Genomic DNA, 6,988 nt, shown 5'->3' with positions numbered 1-6,988 from the left:
CCCGCCCCGCCCCGCAAGCTGGTTGCTGTCAGCACCAACAGCTGGAGAGTGAGAGGGGGAACAGAGCACCCTCTGCTGTGTGGGCCCTGCTCCAGTTTGCTGGCTCAGGCTCTGGGGGGGACCCCAAGCCACGTAAGCATAGTAGGGGAGCTCTGTTCCTCCCTGCCCCAGCTTCCTGACAGCTGCAGATCAGAACGGCCTGGTTTTTCACTGCACTGGGAACTACAGGTGGGGAATGGAGTCCATCTAATGGGCAAGCCTCTTCCCAGTTTGCTAGTTTGGGTCTTGTACGGAGCAAGTCATGTGGCAGTGGGCTTTGGTCACCTCCACTGTCTGCCCCAGTTTCCCGATGGCTGCAGCGTGGAGCTGCATGCAGCTTTTCACTGCATCAGGAACTGGAGGAAGGTGGGCAGGGGAATGTATCCCCCCTGCCATGCAAGCATGGCACAACCCTCAACAGACCTGAGCCAGCATCTGGTGGGGGGAGGCACATGGCTGAGGGCCTCCATTCCCCAATCTACCCCCACTCAGCCACTCAGGGAGTAGACAAAACCTTTTCTATCTCCTCTCTGTGATGGCCCAGGGGCAAGGCTGGGCTGGTGCTTGCCCAGAACAGATGAGCACTGGCTGAGGTGAGCATGCCACCTTGCAAGGCGGCCTTAGGATGCTAGGGGAATGCAATCTACCTTGACTTGTGATGGGATGTGGTACAGATGTTAAAATAAAGTGTCCTAACCAAAAGTGCTTTAGTCTGATACCGCATCCATCCACAGTTAACCTAGAGCAGAATCTGCTATTTTTAAAGCACTCTATGTGCCATGAACATCTGCTCAGTTATGACTGTAGGGCACTTTCTGCATGCTTATCACACAATAACTGTAACCTCTATACCTAGTCATAAGCTAATTAGTTGCTTCTGGAAATCCTAGTAGGTTCCTATTTATATCTTTAGGCATCTAAATTTCTTTGTAAATTATCCTCTTCCTTTCTGTGCCTCATTTCTTCCTATCTGTTGAGTGCAAATAATAATAATGATCTAATTTATAAGAAACTTTAATTTTTTGTAAGATTCTTTAATGAAAATGCTATACAAGAACGAAGTGCTGTCTTGAAAAAAGAATGTTAGGCTTGTGTATCCACACAGCTGCCTTCTACATTTCCTAAATTTTCTGAGATTAAGTGGGTGTGTAGACTTTCTCCTTCTCAGTATGTGAACTTCCTCAATGAAGAAGAAGTAACAAAAGAAACTTTGGAAATAATCTTTTTACCTCTTTTCTAGAAAGCTGTTTCTTCCTTTTTTTTCCTTTCATGTTATTTTGAAGGATACTATTTAAAAGAAATTTCTCTTTTTTCCCCCCTAAAAATTATATAATATTTAATAATTTTAATGCAATTGATGTGAATCATTTTTTACAGTTAAAGGGCAATGGGCAAAGTTCTCTAGAATAACATAGATTGTAGGCTAAAGTTCCCTTTGGTTACTCTGGCTTGTATGACTAACAATGTTAAATATTAAATCTGGCAGTCACTTATATCTAATGCACTTTAGACAAGGGCCATAGCCCTGCAAACTTACTCATACATCTTAACATATACAAATTATTACAAAAAATGTGGAGAGGGTCATAAGGAAAGAAACATTTATAATACCACTTCATTCAATTTGACAACTGTGCAGTTTGTTTTTTTTCTTCAAGGAATAAAATGTATTTTAATTTTCTCTTGCAAGAATTTTTTTTTTTTTTAAATATTTCATTTCCAACAGTCAACGTGTGCCTATTATATGCTCAGATCTATCATGAACTGTAAAGAAGGAGTGCCCCTCCAATCTCCATTAAATTTCATAGTAATTTGCCATTGACTCCAGTGGGTTAAAAAAAAAATTAAGAAAAGATAAAGAAAGCAATGGACACAATATCTTAGGTGACAAGGGGAAGTAAAGGATTTCCAGACCCACAACAAGATGTCACAAACTATAATTAATTAATAGAGGAAGAATCAGGAAGAAATACCTAATTGAAATGCTTTGCAAAATTCTTCTGTCACTTAGTTCCCATGAAAAACACCTTAGAATGAATTGAAAATGAAATGTCTTTCCAAGTGAGTGCAAAATGGCAGGTCTGCAAAAACTCCTAATGACCCTCCCCTCCCGTTTTCCCCAAAAACACTTGTGAGAGCAGCTACAAGGCTTCACAACTGATACAAAAAATAATAATGCTGATAGCGTTAATTGTAATAGGGGAAACTGTATTTTAATTGTTTCTGTGGAATTGCTGTATAGTACTACTGCTGATCTCAGCTCATTGAAATCCTGTTCACCATGATGGAGCTGTGATTCATAGTGAATCAATCTTCCAGCATTTAAGGGAGATAAGGTACAAAAGAGAGCAGCTATGGACTTCTAGGCTGTCGGATCTCTATGCCAGTTTACACCCTGTAAGTATGAACAGATGTCTCATTTGATGCAGGACTGGCTGTCCCAGGGTTTCACCTGCATGAAAACGGGAACACATCTCCCTTCCAAGCTGAACTGCTGCTCCTTTTTCAGGGGGTAGGCAAGAGTGCACAGCCTGGCTGGCTTGCCCCTGGAACAAATTGTACAGAACAGCCCAGGAGTGTTGCTAGGTTGTACCCAGCATTCTTCAGAGGGACATGAAGCGGGACTGTGGATGTGGATGTCTGTTCAATCCCCAGGATAAAAGGGGATCTCTGGGGACAGATATGACATCTGTTTACAGCCTTTGTGGACACACAGTCCTGAACGGGGGTGGGGGTGTGTTTCAAAAGGACTAAGACAAGACCCTTTTTTGTAGCTTATTTGGAACATTCCTATGGGGAGTTGTCCTGGTATGACAGCCTAACAATCCACAAGTTGATGATTGTTTGTCTATGGCCCGACACACAAGCCCTAGCGATTAGGCTGATTGATAAATCACAGGATATTGATTCTGCTCTAAACACTTCTGACACCAGTGCTTTGGCCATGGAAATGTTCAATTGTGCTTATGCACATACTTCCTGGGCAGCGGGGGGACTGTGGCAGCTGGCGTTCAGTGACAGTTGGGAATGGCAGTTAGGATCCTGTACTTAGGGTTCTGCGTTCAGTGGAGCACTGTCACAATGTTCAGGAAGGCTAGATATTGTTTTATGAATCTGAAAAGGAGACTCCCGTTTAATTCTAATGACTGCAGACTAATGAAACACCATGTTTTGCGTATTTTTACCTAGCTTGTTGTGTTTTTATACATAATATAGGAAATTAAAGCACACTCCCATGTTTTTGCTTTGTTCTTAAACTGAATAATACAACTCAGGCCCTCTGGCATTTTAGTAAAGCTTCTAGTTCCCATCATTACATGGAACACAATACATTTTTCTCCAGTTAAAAATAAACTGGAAGCTTTACTAATATGCTAGGGGTCAAGGCTGCATTATTCAGTTTGAGATTGAAGCAAAAACAAATGTCACACAGACCAATGGCGTGAAGTTGCAGCAAAATAAATTCAGATTGAATAACTGGAAAAACCTTTTCACTGTTAGAACAGGGAGGCAGGGGAATAGACCGCCCAGGGTAGCAGTGGTCTCTCCGTCACCAGAGCTGTTCAAGAAGAGGCCGGATGGGGACTGGTCAGGGATGAAGCCATGCCTATGTTCTACTTCCAAGTTGAATTTGCCATGCTTCTGGGCATTGTTGTTTGCCCCCACACCTACTGCTACATGGGTCAAGATGCTTGTAAGCCTTCCTCAGAGGCACTGGGTGCTGGCTACAGCCAAGGCTGGGGACTTTGACTGGGGTGTGCCAATTCTCCTGCTGGGGCAAAAACTGGATGTTCCTGGCTAGAGGGTCTTGGCCCCCCATTTGGGGTCAGACCGATCATCATGTTTGGGGCCAGGAAGAAATTTTACCCATTGATCACACTGATACAAAGTGTGGGGGGGGGGTTTGCCTTCCTCCGTAGCAGGCATGTAGCCTTCTACCTGGGCCCTCTTGAACATCTGCTGGTGACATGTCATAGAAGCAAGACAATGGCTGCTGTGGTTCCTCTGCTTTACCTCTGGCAGGTTAGGGTGTTAGGGCTGTGCTGTATTAGGGTTGACTGTAGCCTTTTGTAGAGTTTAGATTAGGGAAGGTACAGGACGGTTTGGATAGGGATGATCCCATTGCCTCAGGCAGGGGTTGGACTAGACAACCTCTGGAGGTTCCTTCCAGCCCCTGACTTCTCTATGATTCATTGCAAGTAGGAGCTTCATATGATTTGTTGGAAGTGAGAATTTCACAATCAGGAGCAGGAATAAGTTATATTCAGTGATTTGGGGCAAATGCATTCCCAAGATGGATCATCTACATTTGTCTGTCTAGGATTTAATTAGCATTATCTCCAGGTTTTTCTCAGTTCTTCCAGAGTTGGCATTGCCCCACCACACCCTGTTCAGAAAAATAACCAGTCCATGGTAAAAACAAAACCACTGTTATTTATGACTTGGAAATAAAAATTAAAAAATATATATATAACCAGGAGCAGCCAAGGGCCAGCTCCTGGCAGAGCAAGGGCCAGCACTACTGGTGGAACATGAAGGCTGTTAAAAAGCAGAGAGGGTCGTTATCACAGGCGGAAGGAAGAGCTCTGAACAGACCACAAAGGTGATAACCAGGGATCCTGGTTTTCTCCCATATTAAAAAAAAAAAAAAAAAAAAAAAATCCCCCAATTTTCAGACTAAAAAAAGTAGCCCCAAATCCAGTTTTCCATGATTAAAATGAACCACCACTCACCACTAAAATAGATAAATATTCATATATTAGTGGTGGTTCATTTTAATCATGGAAAACTGGATTTGGGGCTACTTTTTTTAATGTGAAAATTGGGGATTTTTTTTTAAGTAATAGAAAGCCAAGATCCCTCATACAAGCCAGAAAAACAAGTAACTCTTGACTAGAAATGCTGCTGTCACTACCAGGCCTTGCTTTAAGCCTAGGGGGCAGCAAACATCAAAGGGCCCCCTGCCCCGGATCCACCCCTGGCTGCAGCGGAGGCCGTTGGACTCCAAAGAAGGTGGGAGAGCCCAAGCCTGAGGCTAGGGCTGAGGCTGGGGTATGGCTGAGCAATACCACTGGCTGGAGCGGGAGGCCCCTGCCCGACAGCGCTTGCTTCCGCCCAGCTCAGAAGCCACTAATCCCAAACCCCACCCATGACGCACAGGAAACTCCCGCCATGCCCTTATAAGGACTCCACTGCTGCCTGTGCACACGCCCCACCCCGCCCCGCCCCGCCCCCCCTCGCTGGAATGTGGTGAGCGCACCGGGCTGTACCAACACCCCGCGGGGGTGGAAGCCGGGGGTGGGCTGAATTAACTCCCCGCGGGCGGGATTGCCGGGTGGAAGGGGCCGTATCAAGAAGCCGTGTGCCCCTCGCCGCTCTGCTTGTGTCTGTCTCGCGGATGGTTCAGCCCATCCCCCCCTCCCCTCCCCTCCCTGCCAGGCGGTGGTAGCGCCCTGTCTAAGCGCTCCGGAAGTGCCGGAGCTCGCGCTTGGGGTTGGACTTGTTTTTCCGCTACTGCTGTCGGGTGAGGCCCGGGGGTCCTAGCGGGGGCTTTGCGCTGCTCTTTGTTGGGGTGGAGGCGCTGAGGGGGTTGCCTGGGATGAGGGAAATGCGCGCGGGGCGGGTGGGGAGGGAACAAGGGGGGACACGGAGCAGAGCCCAGCGGGTGCGTCCCGAGAACCATGGGCGCTGCCCAGGGAGATGGCCCCGAGATGGGAAGGGAGAGTGCCCCGGGGCAATGCTGCCTGCGGAGGTGCGTGGCGGGCTTGGCTGTGGCCGGGATGGGTGGGCCAGGCCTGGTCGGCGCGTGTGGGGAACACGGCCCGGTGTCTACAGAGCAGTGATTCCCCCCTCCCTCACTGATGGAGGTATTGGCACTGGGGATGCGGCAAGGCAAACCAAATTGTCAGGACGTGTTAAATGCAGAGCAGGGACAGGAGTGAAGGCCAGAGGTTTACAGGGAGTGTACTGAGGGGGGGCACCAAGCACCAGGTGGCGTCTGCTGTCCCTCAGATGACTCCAAGGGGCCAGGGGACGCTGCCCAGTGAAACTCTGCTCCAGGGCGTGAACAGACAAGGGGCAGGAAAGCTGCCCTGCAGTCTCCACAGGTCCTCCCAGCCAAAGCCTCCCTCCTGGTTAGACGTGTCACAAATGTAGGGGAGGAGGTTGACCAGGAGGTGCTGGGACTAAGATTGGCAGGAAATGGCCTCTTCCAGTGCCCACTTGGGCCCAGTGGCCGCCTCCTCGTCCTGTGTTTTCCTTTCCCACTGGCCTCTGTTCGCTCAACATGTCACAGGGAGCTGAGTTCTCCTACACAAACAGCCTAAGTCTTAGGATGCCTTTGAGCTCTTGTGATACTGGTTGGGCGTTAACTCTTCAGCATAAGGAAATGAATAAATTCAGAGACTGATAACAGAGAGGGAGAGGAGGAGGGAGGCTTGAAATGCCCCACATCCACTTTCCAAATGCACGGGTCTTGCAGCATCTGCCTGGGGCAAGTCGGGTGTTTTGACAGTTACATTGAATGTTTTTTCCTTTGAGGCTCAGTGCTGCAGTAGAACTTTGTGCCTGGGTGGGTGATTCCTGACTTGTCAGGCTGAAATATGTCACATTTTTATATTGAAGGGAAAAACCTGGTGATATTCAGAGTAGGAGGCAGGGTAACTTGTGGTGAAAAAATTTGAAATGAACAAATGCATCCTTCTTGTTGCACAGGTTTCATTCTAGTAAGGCATCCTGGATATGGGGTATTCAGTCTCTGGCCTGCAGGCCAAATGTGGCCAATGGAGCCATAGGTATCCAGCCCACAGGCCTCTGCAGATTGGGAAATTTGGTGGCAGGGGAGCAGCAGCAATAGCTATGGCCACCTTCTCTCATTGCTAGATTCCCAAGCCCTGCATAGCAGGTTAGGGCCAGGTCATGCCCTCTCCTCCTTCCCTCCCCCCCCCCC

The sequence above is a fragment of the Gavialis gangeticus genome, unplaced genomic scaffold (assembly GCF_001723915.1).
Source record: "Gavialis gangeticus isolate Ggan-Ray unplaced genomic scaffold, GavGan_comp1, whole genome shotgun sequence".
NCBI classification, from domain to species: Eukaryota; Metazoa; Chordata; order Crocodylia; family Gavialidae; genus Gavialis; species Gavialis gangeticus.
The sequence above is the reverse complement of the archived record's forward strand: the minus strand, read 5'-3'. Positions refer to the sequence as shown.